Below are 16105 nucleotides of genomic sequence, written 5' to 3' on the forward strand. Positions count from 1 at the left end.
GTGAGTGCTGGTTCTCACCACTTGCAGGCTCCCCTACTCTGGAGAAACATCCTCACCAAATGGCAGTCCCTGCCCCCTGGCCTAGAGATACCCCCACCCACTTCCTACAGCACACTTCAGCCAGGGACTGACTGGATAGGGGAGTAAATGGCTTTCCCCCACTTGCCTTATTTGGGGACCAACTCTGGGGTGCAGTCTGCTCTCCTGAGCTTCATGGTGAGAGAAGAATGTGCCAGCCTCTGACTGAGACCACGGTCTCACTTGCCCTCCTCCCCCTGCCCACCCCCACCTTGCTTATCTCACTCCCTTCTCTGAGAGTTATCCTTCAGGAAATCACCTCCACAAGGACCCCCAGCTCAGGCTCTACTTGTTTGGAACCTGACCTAAGACAGTAAATGATACTGTATATTTAGTTTACTATTATTACTAAAAGCATCATTACTGAGATGCATAATGTAAGTGTCCCAGGCTTAATGAGGATCAAGAGGGCTGTTCAACTTCCTAAAACTGATGTCAAATTCAAATATGAATATGCTGAAAATACTGAAGTATGTATTAGTCGTCTAATGCCAAAAGAAAATCCACTGAAAAGTAAAAACATGAAAGTTACAAAACTTAAATCAGTGTATAATTTTTAAAATTTCCAAGTGTAACTAAATGTATTATTAATATAACAATAAAATGCTTAGAAAGAATTGATTTGATTTTAAGAATTTAAAAAGGACTTATTTTCAGGAAGCTAATTCGCTGAATAAGCTCTGGTTTTCCTTGAACATTCACTTCTCATTTTTCTTGTTTTGTTCATGGAGATCTTTCACTTGGTTATACAATTTTTCATTTTCCTTTTTATAAATAGAAAGTTACATTTTAGTTCACTCAGCAGGACCTATATAACATTAGCATATGTGCTCATGAAAGATACATCCTTTAAATATTTTTAGTCTTTAAATTTCTTGTTTTTGAGTAAGCTTTAAAACATTTTTCAAACTTTCAATTTTCTCAGAAGACAATTTGCTAGCTGAAAACAACTGTTTCCAAAATGCTCCAAATGCTTAGTAAACAAAAAAGTTGCAGAACTTCCCAAAGCCAACGAGCCTGGCAGTATAATGTACTGCATTTCACAGGGGTAAGTGGGGCGAGTGACTGCAGGAAAAACCACGTCCTGATTTTGCACATCAGGGATGGAAAGGCCAGGGGGGCTGTTTGTGTGATGGAAAAGAACAAACCCGACTCCATATTAGATCTGTTCCTTTGACTTTAACCCTGTGCTCTGTTTTCTAGGCTCAGTCTTGCCATCTCTGCACCTTTTGTGGAACAATGTTGCCAATAGCCTGAAATATAGAGGAGAGCCTGTTCCCAAGGCTCTGACCTTTAAGGACATTAACACATTTCCATTCACATAAAGATAACAAGTTGCAGAATACAAAATAGCATTTCTTTTGTTGGAGGTTTACAGGGGCACCATGATCTGACCTACGTTGCCAGCTGCAAGAACACAGTATTCCAAGAACAAAGAATTCCTATGCCAAGAAGTTTGCAACAACCAAGCAAGTAGGAAAGGAGCCTGAATTCTGACTTGGGGAAGGTGGTTCTCCAGGACCTTAGTCGGCCATTTTCTTGGTCTGCCGGCTTTCTGAATGGCTTTCTAAATAAAGTCGCTGTTCCTTGCCCCAAGACCCTGTCTCCTAATTTACTGGCCTCTCGTGCAGTGAGCAGAAAGAGTTTGGACTTAGTGACATTTGCACCTTCTTTTTTTCTGTTTTTTTGCCCAACTTTCTGTGGTGAGGTAACTGGATGGAGCCATAGTGGGTAGCCAGGCTTCTTTCTGGAGCTCTCTGTAAGCAAGGAGGTAGAGACTCGGTGTTTCTGGAAGATCAGGATGAGGCAGAATAAAGCCTAGACTCAGCTCAGCACCTGGCTTGAGCTAAAGAGGGGCTTAGACAGTGAGATCAGTGGCAATCTATGCTTAGATGCTCTGGTCTATTAACCTCTTTAAAATTAAGAGTCTGATGAAAACCAAGGACCTTTGTGAATCTAATGAAACTCTGAACTGTCTCACCACACCTGGCCTAATGCCTGGCAGATAGTCTGTGCTTAATTCTGCAGAATTCTTGAAACCCAGAAAAATAAGTACATATGTTGATACACAAGTTTTGTGTTCTGTGTGTGTGTGAGGGGTGGCTGGAATACTCACAGGTCTGTTCCTTAAAGTGCCACGCTCCGTGCAGCAAGTGCAGAACAGCAGGCGGAGGGTCTGGATGGCTCTCAATAACTCTAGGGCCGCGTGTCCTGCAAAATCAGTGCTACCCCATTTGTAGTAAATGCTGCCATCTCTGATGTGGTTAACACTTTCTCTAGGCATCCCTGCAGTGAAAATGCTTCTTATTGGCAGGCTGTAGGCTTAGGCTACTACTGTCAAAGGAGAAAAAGATAATGAGACAGAAGGGGGAGGGAATTAAAAAAAAGGGGGAGTTGTGGGGAGGAAATGAAGGTAAAGCTTAAGCTGGAGACCACCGAACCTGTCCTGCCTACCTGTCAGGTCAGCTCCACCAAGATGCCATCACACAGAACAAATGTCTGACTTCTACAGGACACATACATTTTCTCCCAATTTTAAGTCAAATTTTTTTTCAATCTCAGGGCATTGGCAATTGATTTCAGATTCATATTTCTGAATATAATATCAAAACCAGCCAATATTGTCTACTGAAAAACATTATAGAAAATGAAAGAAAAATAGGACAGTTTCTAAGGGAACATGGTTATAAAATTAGTCACAGGCAACAAGCACTAACTGGTTACTGTGTGGAGGGCACTCAGGTTGGTCTGCACTGTTTTTTTTTATGATTTAAATATATATACTTCCTAATGTGGCATTAATTTCACACAAGTGGCTTCTCCGAGCCCATGGAAGACCCCGCCGGCCCAGCCGAGCCCTGACCAGCAGGTGACAAATGCCCCGTGACCCTCAGGGAGAGCCAGGACGTAGTCCCCGCACCCTCAGAAGCCTGGTTTCCCACGGGGGCGTGGGCCTCTCTGGGCCCCTGGCTCACTACACCAGTGAAAACCCCCTTAATCCACACTCTTTTAACTCCAACTAGGGAAGGGGGGCTCCCCCCCAGCAGGCAGGCCGGGGGCAGAATCAGCCTGCCTTTGCTGCAAGGCTCCGGGAGACAGGGGCGCTGTCTTATCTTAATTTCACAACCATTCTTGTGAGACAGGTACTGTCAGTCTCATTCCCATTTCACAGACGGGAAAACTGGCTCAGAGGGGGGATGTGATTTGCCCAAGGCTGCACAGCAGGCAGTGAAGCCAAGAACCATCCAGAAACTATGCTCTTAACCATTTTAATTCTGCCCATGACAAATGTGCAGACCAGTCAAATGATTACTTCCTCACATTGCCAGAATTCCCATTACCTATTAAATGGAAACAAATGTTTTTAAATGCCTTATTTTCAAAACCAAAAGATCTCATAGCAAACCCATTATGTGCTGAAGAACCATACCTGTTGACATCCCTGAAGAAGTGTCTCTTGTTCCTATTTCTTTTTGGATTTGCTTTGCTTTTTCTTCAGTGACAGGATCCGATGTTTCCTCAAACTGCAACCACCTTTGATTTTTGTTTGATTCTTCAAAGCTACTTCACTGAGAAAATGCAGAAATAGTTTTATTTGGAAAAGGAAGTGATGAAGTATGGAAGAATAAAAGAAAACACAAGGCGCACAGACCTAGAACTGTCTTACAACCACACTGGAATTAGCTTAACACCAGTGACGGTTAATTCATTACAGGATGCTCTGTGCTGATGGTTCTGATGATGGCATTAACTCAGAAATGCTACACAGTGTCATTCTCTGAACTTAGCCCTTCTACAGCAATCTTTCTGAAACTCTGTCTTCCTTGAAGGTCACCGTGAACTAAGGGATTTATTTTCAAAAAGGACTGCTAACAAGAGAAGGATCAATATGAGCCAATTTAAATTCTGATTTTCCCCCAGGGGTTCGATTTAGGCTCTTCTGTTAGAAGGCACTCTTGGGAACCAAGTCACTGACAGCAAATGCATCAAGTCAAAGAGCCACAGGGACAGAGGGTGACAGTGCATTTAATGGAGAGTAGTAGTTCTTTTTCCATAAATAAAAGGAAAAGTAGGACAATGTGTCTAGTCCTTTGGCTCGAAGAATATAATTGTCTTGACTCAGTTGGAAAAGTTCCTTCTCCTGCTGTCTCTGTAGTTCCTCCATCTTATCTTCCAAAGCTCTCGCTCTTTTTTCTAAGAATTTGACTGTAATCCACTCCCCGAGGGCCTGCGCCCCCAGCTCCATTTTCCCTCTGCTTCCTGAGCTCTTTCAAACATAGTTCTGCTTCCTTGTTCCCACCACCGTATCCTGAAGAACCCTTTTAAGGAAAAGCATTACTTCAGTATGTAGAGTTGTATATTAGATTTGAACACAGTGGGTTAGGGGAAAAAAACCACAAAGAATGAAAATGACACAGTTAACAATGTTCTACTACACAAGAAAAATCAATAAATGTTCAATAAGAGTGAGTGAGTGCGGTATCACTCAGTGCAGAAGAAATTTCATATATTTCATTATTATTTAATTTCTACATATACTTAAAGACATACAACCATTATGAATATTACTGTGAAATTCAACACCTACATTCAGAAACTGAACACAGGCATCAGTTTCTGAGGGGCCCTCAGACTTCTCGGGGAGCCACGCAGCTTTCCCCGTGGGAGGCTGGAGTTGCTGGCTTGGTGAGTCCTGCTCCAGATATTCCTAAATGTCATGAACAATGGATAAAAGCACCGCAAATACAAACTACGTTGAATGTGTATTCGGCAATTATGTAACAAGAATCACTAATACAACAGGAGCACTAAGACAAGTGAGGATCTCACAGCAGGCAGGTGCGTAACAAGTGCCCTCACACAGCTGTCCCCCTGCACGCAGGACCCTGCACGCGGGACCCCTGCCCGGGACCAGTCTCTACTCCATCTGACACGGAGGCCAACTGACCCAAGGCTCATGTCCCATGACACATGGAGCTAAATAAATGTGAGGAGAATGTGGATCGGGATAATTTCAGGTTTCATCACTTTAAATAAATTACTCTTAAATGTTCACAACAATAACAAAGTATCTAAAAGAGGAATCAAAGAGCAGCTGATAACTTTATGAAGCATTCTAGTTCAGATTAAGTGGGCTTTAAAGCACATTTTTCTATACAAATTATATCAAGTTATAGTATCACTGGAATAATATAAATTGCATGGAAACTATAACAACTACTTTAAATTTGATTAAAAATGATAATCCTTCTCTAATACTGTGATATCATACATTACATTAGAAAAAATGTTATTCATGTATATTTTGGTCAAATTTTTGGCTTTTAAGATACCTCATAAATCCCCAAACAGCAGAAATGGTTCTAAGGCCAATAAATTATTCAGTTAATAATACAAAAAGAAAGTTTAAGGGAAATCCCTAGAAGAGATCCGGAGGCCCATATTCAAACCCTGCAGGTCCTGAACTGACCCCCAGTGATCATTTCCCTGACTACCTTTGAGGTAAGTGAAGAATTGAAATTTTACATTTTTTAATATAATTTTTTCTGGATGTTAACTTTTTCTCAAAATTGGAGTATTTACTATAATTTTTAAATAAAGGGAACTACAATTTTAATTGCACATCTTGGCTATGTTTTGACAAAGGAGATGCCAGTAAGAGTATAGCAACAAACTCCTGTCCCAAGCCAGGGACTGATCAGTGCTGCCCCCCTCCCCACCCTCCCCCTCCTGTCTCAAGACCCTTTTCTGCTTACTTCCCAAATAAGCAACACAACTGGCAAATGAAGCCAGCGTCAAATATGTATCAAAAACCAACAAGACAGTTTGAAGTGGGCCAATGCATTACGTAGCTGTTCTAGTAAGTGATTAAGCATTCTTCCATACCACTTCTCAGCAGAAGATGGACCTTCCACATCCCAGTGGGAGACAAATTTAGTATTTCTGAGCATGCTTCATGGTGCAATTACAAATGCTGTAACATCACAAAGACAAGCAAACACCTGAATTTTCCTCCTGTGTACTTTTCAGGAACTTAACATGGTTACCCAGAGAGGGGACAGGACTGTACAGTTGCACTTGCCAAGTACAGCTGGATGCTTTGAAGCACAAGGACAATATCCAGTTCAACACGGTGTAAGACATGTATGCACAAAAAGGCCGCTGTCAGCGGTAAGTAGCATTATGGAAAAAATTCCAAACCAGCAGGATATAAACAGTGCTCCATGCTCCAGTCTTTTAGATAATAATCCCAAGAATCCAGTTCAAATCCCTATTGTCAACACGTAGGGAGGCATTCCATTTCTATCACTGTTTCTCCAGATCTGAGCTGAGGCCATTTGCTCCTGGCTTGGTAATAAAAAAGAAAATATGTTTCTTCCTCTTTCTTTCTTGGCATGGAAACACAGCTTCAAGAAGAGAAGGCCATGAATCCTGGGAGCACAATGAAGGTTGCTAATAAGCTCTTCCCATACCCTACATAACTAGACTCAATGACTGGGGAAAAGAGAAAGGACAGGGAAACTTACCTAGCCACTAGCATCAAAAACAAAAAAGTAAATTGTGAGGCTCTCCACTTGAGAAACACCCCAAATTTAAACAAAACAAAAAAACAAACAAAAAAAAAACCTTGAAAAATTAAACAGGTAAATTCCTCTTCTAAAAGTCATTTATTTACATATTATATGCCCAGTATATAATGTGTAGATAAATGTGTCCTGCAGTAAAAGTGACCAACCTACTGGACTTAACACACATTATAGGACAAGTTCTTGAAAGATTTCATCTCATATTGGTATCTTTTAATAAAAACAATTAAAAATCAAAGAAAAATATCTGGCCAGGCCTGGGATGAGACAAACAGGAACACTTCAGAATCCAAGGCAGGGGAAAGGCTGTTTGCCTCTTCAGAGACTTGTAGGGGTGTGAAAAGGGAGAGACAGATCATGCACAAACTTACTTACAAATTACATACCCAAGCCCCGCCTGCTCAATAAAAGGAGGGGGAAAAAAAGCCCCATCACGTAACACCAAACAGCAGCATTATCAATGAGCCCTTTCTCTGCTGCCCACCTTGCCTTATTTGAAAGAGGAGGCCTGTGAGGGGAGGTGAAAAGAGCAAGGCTGAGAGGGAAGACCTGCACTTCAGTCTAGTTTCCAATTTCCGTTTCTCTTACAGGAAATCTTCAGTCATCTGATGCCTGGCATCGAGCTCTGAGCAGAAACTGAGTATGTGGTGGCCGCTACCGGGGTGCCACTGTTGGCTGAGCAGCCTTGCCTCAACGTTTCAAAATACGATGCTAGCACAGGTCTGTTACACTGCAGCACTTTGATGGCAGCCTCTGTTTTAAACCACTCCCTCTTCCTTCCAACGCTGAGTCTTCCCAGTCTTCCAGCACTTCCGTGAAAGCGAGCACACAGACGTGCGTTCTATGCTTCCTCTCCTGGTTCTTAAAACTTCCAACTAATCTTCCCAATGTCCCTTTTACTGCAGCCTCCTCACAGACTTCACGGACTGCTGCCACCCTCGGCTCCTGCTCCGGCTCCGTGCCTCCTCCAGGGACAATCCATTGGTCTGGATGGCGACTACTGCTCACCAGTAGCACACCCTCCTCGCTGTCGCTGGAAGCACAGGCACGCGGCCCTCTTCTTGTAGCCGGCGCCGTCACCGGTGCGGGTCTGTTCGACTTGAGCGTCATCATCCTTCAGGCCCCGTTGGGGGTGCGGTGCGGGTCGCGGGAGTCGAAGGTGGGGAGCCCGCTCCAGACAGCCGCGCGCACTCCCCCGGCTCGACCAAGGGAAGCAGCGAGGGGGAGCTGCTTCTCCACTACTCAGCTCAGCCGTGGCCAGCAGCCGCTGCCTCATTCCCCCATCTCCCCCCCCCAGGCCCCGTGCCACGGCTGCCAGGGCCGCCACCTCCCGATTAGGATGTTAACTTTTTAAATGCAAAGTTTACTTTTTTCATTAAAAGTGAAATAAATGGTTGTTAAAGATTTGGAAACTACAGAAAAGTCAAAAGAAGAGCCAAGTCCCCAAAAGTACTTCACCCCAAGATTTCCTTCAAATCTTTTCTAGGTTTTCCTTATAGAGTAGTAATCACATTTAATTGGCTAGTTGGATGTAGGTTTTCTGTAGAAACCCCTTAAAGCACTCATAAAAGATCTATTTGAGTCATTGTAAAATAAGGCCATTAATCCCTCCAAGTCACTGGAGGCCCATTAACGTGGCCAGTGAATGGGTCAGACCTGCCAGCACTATTATTCTACCAGGACTGGGCGGCCAGGAGTGTGGCAGGTGGTTCTTGCTCCAGCTGCAGTCAGACAGTGCTTTTACACCACAATTCTCCCTTCCTGGGTTCTTAATTTTGACCTCTCTAAGTTGTTGTTTTCAGTAATAGTACATGGACAGTATCTTTTCCTTTTATACAGGAAAGAAAATTTACTTAGATATAAAATTCAAACATGAAAACACTGCAGAATTTGGGACTTCTGAGCCCTTCTTTAAAAAAAATGGCTTCAAAAAATTCAGTCAAATTATAAGGCAATCAAAATAATTCCAGAATGGAGGAACAATGGCTAATGGACTGGTGAAAAGCATTCTGGCTCTGTAATAACCAGAACCAAGATCCACTTTCAAACACTTAAGGGAATTACAGCTGCTGGAGAGAATATAATATATATATTGATTATAAATAATACAATCATATATAAGTATATATAATATGATATGACATATATAGTATATAAAATAAGGTTATAAGTAACATACTTATTAAAAATAAAACCAACAAAAATGGGTAGGAGTCATGCGAGTAGGGGATGTAAGAGTTTCACTACATATTTAATAGAAGGGAAAACTGATCATGTATAAAACTGGAAAAAGGAGTTAAAAATAACAATACGGTTTTGGCAGTCTTTCAGGGGTTTTCATAATCTATGTTCTTGAAGGGACCTTTTGGGACATTACATTTCTCAGGATGAAGTTACTTTTTCTTCTTACAGATTTAAGTAAAATGAAACCTAATGTTTTATTTAAAAGAACTGATAAAGTGTGATCTGTTATTATAAAATGCTTTGTCCATTTTTATTTGTCCATATGCCTGCCTGTCTCCTTCCTTCCAGCTCTCATCCCTGCTTCCTTCCATCTGCAGAAGGACACACACACGAGAGGCATGGGATGAGGCTCACCCACTATGGCACCAGCTGTTTCTGGCTAAATTATTTCTTCCTTTTTACTTTTCTGTATTTTCGAATTTAAATAATGAGCAACTATTCCTTTTGTGACAATAAACATACTAATCTAAAAATAAAAATACATGTCGACAGTCAAAGAAAATTAATTTAGAATAAAAAGCAAAATCACCACATGGCAGACACTGCTAGCTGACAACCTCCTCTTCCTCCACACTAAAATTTTGCCCTGGGCTGCAATGTGCCAGTTAAAAACACCCCTCTCCCTGGACTCCATGCACCTGGGGTGGAGCAGGGGGCAGGGGCACAGGATCAAAATTCTGACCAGTAAGATGAAAGCAAAAATTTCCAACACGGGGCTTCCAGGACAGTGACTACTTCTCTGATTAAGCTGCTGAGTTAACAGGCGTGAACCTTTTACCTTTCACCCTCTTCCTCCTGACAGGGCTGGAGATTGTGCAGCTGTCTTGTGACAAGAAAGACTAAAGTCACAAACTAGGGGTTTTGCAGCAGGAAAGAAGGGGGGGCTCTGGTTCCTGGCACAGGTGCACCAGCTCTGAATTAACTGGCCCAGGCTTCCTGGTTGCGTGAAAAAGAGAAGCCTTCAAACTGCGCCAGCCCCAGTCATGAGGGGCTGCTCCCTCGGAACCAGTGCTGACGCCAAGCACAGTCTCTAGACTCTGTACACTCGCCTCTGGCTCAGAGGCTGCTTCTCTGACACCCAGCCTGTCACAAGTAACAACCACCCCCAAGGAATTCCAGTTCTTTGGAATAAAACTAAAATCACTCTGGGCAATTTTCCAACAAAAAGACAGTTTTTTTTTTTTTTAATCCTATTTAACAGAGACTCTAATGAGAAAAAGTAGATCAGTACAAAAACAGAAAATCATAGTTTGCCATTGTATTTAAATAAATATGAATTTTAGAGATGTGTTTTTATTTTGGCAGTCGCAAACACTATGAAATTTTGAAATCAGGGATAATGCTAATAAAAATATTATTGCCTTCACCTATCAACCTCTATGCCACACCCCTCATTTCAATTGACTGTGACCTGACGTCTGGTTTCACTCTTAGTGATTTCCAACTGCGCATCAGAGACCCTTCAACTCCCTCCCTATGCACATCTCTCTGCCCCAGATGCTTTCTCCCACTGGCTTTCCAGGTCTTTTTCTGTCACCAGTAACGCAACCGTGGATGCACCTCAGTCTTAGGCATTTACTCACTGGCAGTCCTTCCCCCCCCACCAGGCATGCTCTCTGGCACCTGGATGCCCACAGCACCCGGGCCTCTGGGACACACTCTGTTGATCCTGCGTTTCTCACACTGTCCACACCTGCAATGTGTCTTCTTCCTTCATGACTCCACTTACGTCCCATACACAAGGGCAGCTCCTTCCTGCTCCTCTCTCAGTCCGCTGCAATCATTGGGCAAAAACCACTCCTCTTAGTAAATCCAACTACACAACTACCAACACCTGCAGTCATGTGGGAGAACGTGGTTGTGCACACTCACACACACATGTGCGCACACACACGCGTGCACACACACACACACACCCCTGTCTGCCTGGTCCCAGCTCACATTCACAGTCACCAACCTGGAGCAGACTTCCTGCTGCTGGGAGCCCAGCCCTCCAGGAGAGCTCCCCACACCTGCTCCCCTCCAGCACCCTGGCCCCATCCTCACTGCTGCCTCATCACTACATGTTTTACTTCTCAGAGGAAGTGGAGGCAACCGGAGGAAATTACCCCATCTCTCACCACTTCTACCCGCTACCAGTACCCACACCCACCTCTCCCCTCCTCTCTGCTTTTCCACAGGTTAATTGTCCATGTTCCCACCTGAAGCCAACCCTCCCACTGTGCCCTGGACCCCATTACATCCCCTCCACTCGAGGACTCTGCTCTACGACTCCCCTCATCATGCACTTCTTCCTGGCTACTGCATCTTTCCAAAAAGTGCAAACATTCTATTGTTCACTCGTACCACGATTTCTCTCATTAAATTCAAAACAAGGTGAAACAAAAGGCTTCCCTGACTCCACACTTCTGCCAGCGACTGCCCCCCCAAATTTTACACCCTTTCCTCCAGGGGGTCTATACCTTGAAGTAGCCAATTCCACTTCTCCTGTTCCCAGTTTGCCTTTCACAGCCACCTGCCCACGGAAACTGCTTGTCCAATGCTGACAGCCTCCTTCCTGCTAAATTCCAAGGTCAGCTGTCAATCCTCATTCTCTCTCAGCAGCAGCAGACACAGCAGATCTACTCTCCTCTATATATTCTCCCCACCTGGCTTCAGGAGCGCACATGCTCAGGTTGCCTCAACCTTGCTCTGTCCTTGCAGATTACCCCTCTCCCTCCTGACCTCTTTAGTTCAGCACGCCCCAGGCTCAGGCCTTGGTTTGCCTTTTCTCTCCAGATATGCTCCCTTGATAATCTTTGTCAAGTCTAGGAGAATATTATGTGTAATGAAGTAAGTCAGATGGAGAAAGACAAAAACTATATATCATTTACGTGGGGAATCTCAAAAATAATACAAATGAACATATATGAAAACAGAAAGACTCACAGACAGAAAAGAAACTTGTGGCTAACAATGGGAGGTGGGGGAAAGGAGAAATCAAGGGTATGCAATTAATGGACACAAACTACTGTACATAAAATAGTTCAGCAACAAGGATTTACTGTACAGCACAGGGAACTCTACCCAATGATTGTAATAACCTATAACAGAATATAATCTGCAAAAAAACTGGTTCACTTTGCTGTACTCCTGAAACTAACACAATACTGTAAATCCATTATACTTCGATTAAAAAAAACCCCATGGCTTCAAAAATATTCTTTTTTCACAACACTTGATACCTACAGTCCACACCTCCCTCTCAACTTCAGACTCCTCCATCTGACCGCCTCCTTGCCATCTCCACTGGCACACAGAACAGGCATCTCAAAGTTAGCATCTCAGCAGCTCAACTCCTGGTCCTCCCTCCACTCCCAAGCCAACTCTGCCTCCCCCTCCATCCCAGCTGGAGAGGAACTGCATTCTTCCAGCTGCTCAAGCCGCAAATCCTGCCATCACCCATGACGCCTCTCTCACAACCCCGGACCAATCTTTTTGACTTTCGGCTCTATCTCCTAAATACATCCCCATCCAACTGCTTCTCATTACCACCACTGCCACCACCCTGGATCGGGCCCCATCACTCCCAGCCCAGATTCCTCAAATCCCTGTCTAACTGGTCTCTGTGCTTCTTCCTGTGCCCCTATGGTGTGGGTCTATATTTGAATGCATTCAGTCAATGGCATCAGCCCGTGGAATCTGTCTAAAGGATACATCAGGTGAAGTCACTGCCATGCTCACAACTTCGCAGGCGCTCACCTTTCCACACTGAGTGAAAGCCCACGGCTGCTTAATGCCCTAGAAAAGCCGACCGCGCCTGTCCCTGTGATGCCCGACCTCACCTCCCCTGCCCCTCTCTGCCCACTCTGCCCCAGCCATGTGGGCTTCTATGCTGATCCCCAAGATGCCAGGCATTCCTCCCTCTTCAGGAATTTTGCATTGACTGTTTCTTTTTTCTGGAATATGCTTCCCCCACACACCCACACAGCCAATTCCATTTCCTCCTACAAGTCTGCATTCAAAGGGCTCTCTCACCGAGGCCAACATTATCTTATTTCAAATGGTGACCTGCAGGACTCCACCACTGACACTCTTGCTCTGCTTTCTATTTCCCCTTAACATGTAACACTATTTACTCATTTGTATGCTCATTGTTAAGTGTCTGTCCCTCTTCATCAGATGACAGCTCCATGAGATGGGGGAGGGGAGGTGGTGCTGCCTTGCTTATCAATGTACCTGGAGGGCGTCCAACAGTGCCTAGACCCAGGCCTGTGCCCAAAAACACTTGTTATATGAATGAATTTGGATAAAGTAAACTTCAGAAATGTTAGGGGTTAGTTTGTCCAAAATAAATATAATAAAATAATATTAAAAACAAAACTTCATTCTCTTGCTCTCAAAGGTACAGACAGGATGACTACTTCTAAAACATTAATGAAAAACCTTCACACTCCTCTTGATGATTCTAAAATTTGGGAAATGTTCCGAGTGTTTTTCTTAACATTGAGCACTAGATCCAGTAGAGGGTTAGTTATTAACAACAATGAACAGATGACAGCAGCACAAGCAGGTGCTCCACAGAAAAGGAAGAGAAAGTAAGAGAACACAAGGCGCCTGTTAGGGGAAGGGATCTGAGGTCCCTACGTTAAGAACAGGAGGAAAGGATGCTGCATTAAGCAACAGAATCTGATTCCTCTGTGCACAGAACAGCCACCACTCCAGCTGCTCTCCTGCACACGGACAGATATGAGCCCTACATCTGACACATGCAGGCTGCTGCAGCGGACACAGCCACACAGACAGAAGAGGAGAGACTTCAATGCCAAAAGAATTCTAATACAGTCCAAGTGGTCCTGGGATGGATTGCTGCAGGGAAAGGCCAGGGAGGCACTTTAAGCTGGAAGTGACTTTCCCAGTGAGGCTAGCTCTCCTCTGTCACAGCAGGCAGCAGTGATGGGCTCGGATGCCTACTCGGCTGAGCCACAAAGGAAAGCATGAATCACTTCTGGCTCTACTGCTCTCTCGGCCCCGCCGGAGTCTAAAGGCAGCAGAGACACTGGTCTGACTTGAGAGTTTCTATTCCTATTAATAGTGGCATGGGCTTCTACATGGGAAACCGCCATTTCCTCCCTCCAAGATGGATGACTCCACCAGGAAATAACTAGCAGAGGTGCTTTATAAATCCATGAAGGTGACTGATAAAACATCCGGACTCTCCAACACTAGACTCAACTCACAACCAGATATTTCTTTCTGTATCCACCTTCATTTGTACATTGCAATCTAAATTATAGCTCTTTTCTGGCAAACATTTTGGATATTACAAAGCCAACCAGATGAGGAGGGGTTTGGCTCTCCTATTTTATATTCACCTCCCATACTTTCTGGGTCTCATTCAGGAAAACCTAGAATTAATGACGACAAACCCCTTGAACTGAAGTGAACTGAATCTGTCTTTCAGAGATGGAATGTAGCACCTTAAGATTAATTTTTTTTCTACGAATAAGGAAAGTTCTCAGAAGGAGAGAAGGAAACAGGGAAAGTAGAGAATAAGGAAAATGCAATAATACATTATGTGTACAGAATTTTATTATGAAATGTGTGTATAATTACCTTTTTCCATGGCTTGATTTGAGGCAGGGATGGATCTCAAGTATTTGCTTTTCATAATGTCCTTTGAAGTTTTCTTTCCAAGAGTAGAAAATGTCTTGAATGGTGAACTGGGTTTGCCTTAGCCTGAGCTCCTAACTGATGCATATAATCCACTCTGGGGTTTTCTCTAAATAAAGGAGGGGCACTTCTGGCCTTCTTGTGTGGTAGCTATGTACCAACCAGCCCCTGCTTCTCTGTAACTCATCTGAGATCTAAGAGTCTGTGCACAAGTACAAATTCTTCAGTACTTAAACATCAGTGACAGTTGTAAATATGATTTAACAGATGGCAAAACCATAGTGCTTACTGAAGAACACATTTTGTAGAAGGTGAGCCACAACATTCAAGTTCTCCAAGCCTAATTCATCAGAACTTTAGTACTTTGAAGCACATCTTCAAAGTCAGAACCAAAAATAACAAAATAATAAAACAAAATAGGCTTGCCAGAAAGCAAGACATGTAATTACAAGAATGAACATGGAGGAGAGTGGGGAAGAACATAGTTGAAATGACTTAAAGTTTTATCTTTTTTCTCCAGATTTCTCAAGGTAAAAACTGCTTAGCACCTGCCTTATTCCACAAGGAACTGGAGATAGTTTATGTTTAGTTTATGGTAAACACATAAATCAAATCCATAAAATAAAAATGGAATACTGTGGTCATGAGTCTATAAAACAGAATAAATCAAGAAAACAGAAACAAGGAACAGAGATGTATAAGTTTCTCAACAGTCACTAACAGCATTTATATGAAATGCCAACTTGCCCCCTTTTGCACAATACAGACTACTGATAAGGCTGAATAAAAAGCACCAGAATAAACAATTTTCTTATGCTACTCAAATTCTGGGCTATGAGTGTTTAAAAAAATTAAAGTGTAAAAAATGGCTTCTAAAAGAAAGCCAATGCTACAGTGGCATTTTAAAATCTGGGGACGACAGGGTGTTGTAACAGCTACTGCTCACAGATGCCCAGGATCCACTTGGAGGTTACTCTGTAATCAGTCCCGCTGGCTCACGAAGTACATACCTGTCAGCAGTGTTTATGTAACTTCATTGATCACTGTGTCCCATCGATATAAACTATAAACACTTACCTTATGTATTTTTGTCATCCTGAGGTAATAATCAAGGACCAACAGGTGTTTTTTTCTTTAAAATATCAAGGTACATTTTATCTATTTGTTCTTACACAGTATTTACTCTTGGACAGTTATTTTCTGTACCTTCATTGGTGAATTTTGTAAAACTATATGCTCTTCATTTTTGTCCAAAAATTGGTTCACATTTTGTTTCTTGAGACATAACATTTGGATTCATCTTAAGGGGTAAATTGTTAACAAATTCAGTTTCTTTTTTCTCAGCCAGTTTCTTGTAGCTATAAAACAAAACAGGACACAGAGAGTGAACCCTATATGACTCCTCAAATATTAGTTTTATTAATATATATGTATACACATGATATACATGGAAACATTTATATTATTAACATATAATACTATTAAATATATTTAATACCTGTAACTCTCAAATTAGGTCATTAATGTTAAATATATTACTTACA

General features: G+C 42.9%; 1 long non-coding RNA gene and 1 pseudogene across 1 annotated transcript in view; both read right to left on the reverse strand.

The window, feature by feature from the left end:
• Positions 1 to 854: 854 nt before the first annotated feature.
• Positions 855 to 16105, reverse strand: part of LOC116662471 — a 51983-nt gene continuing 36732 nt past the window's right edge. Inside the window, exons 6-9 of the long non-coding RNA XR_004318432.1 lie at positions 15639 to 15919; positions 3509 to 4397; positions 2533 to 2706; positions 855 to 2412 (exon numbers count right to left, since the gene is read on the reverse strand). This is a non-coding gene — a long non-coding RNA (uncharacterized LOC116662471). The remainder of the gene's footprint in view (positions 2413 to 2532; positions 2707 to 3508; positions 4398 to 15638; positions 15920 to 16105) is intronic.
• LOC116662470 lies at positions 6732 to 7822 on the reverse strand (annotated as a pseudogene).

This window comes from Camelus ferus, unplaced genomic scaffold (assembly GCF_009834535.1).
Source record: "Camelus ferus isolate YT-003-E unplaced genomic scaffold, BCGSAC_Cfer_1.0 contig1219, whole genome shotgun sequence".
NCBI classification, from domain to species: domain Eukaryota; kingdom Metazoa; phylum Chordata; class Mammalia; order Artiodactyla; family Camelidae; genus Camelus; species Camelus ferus.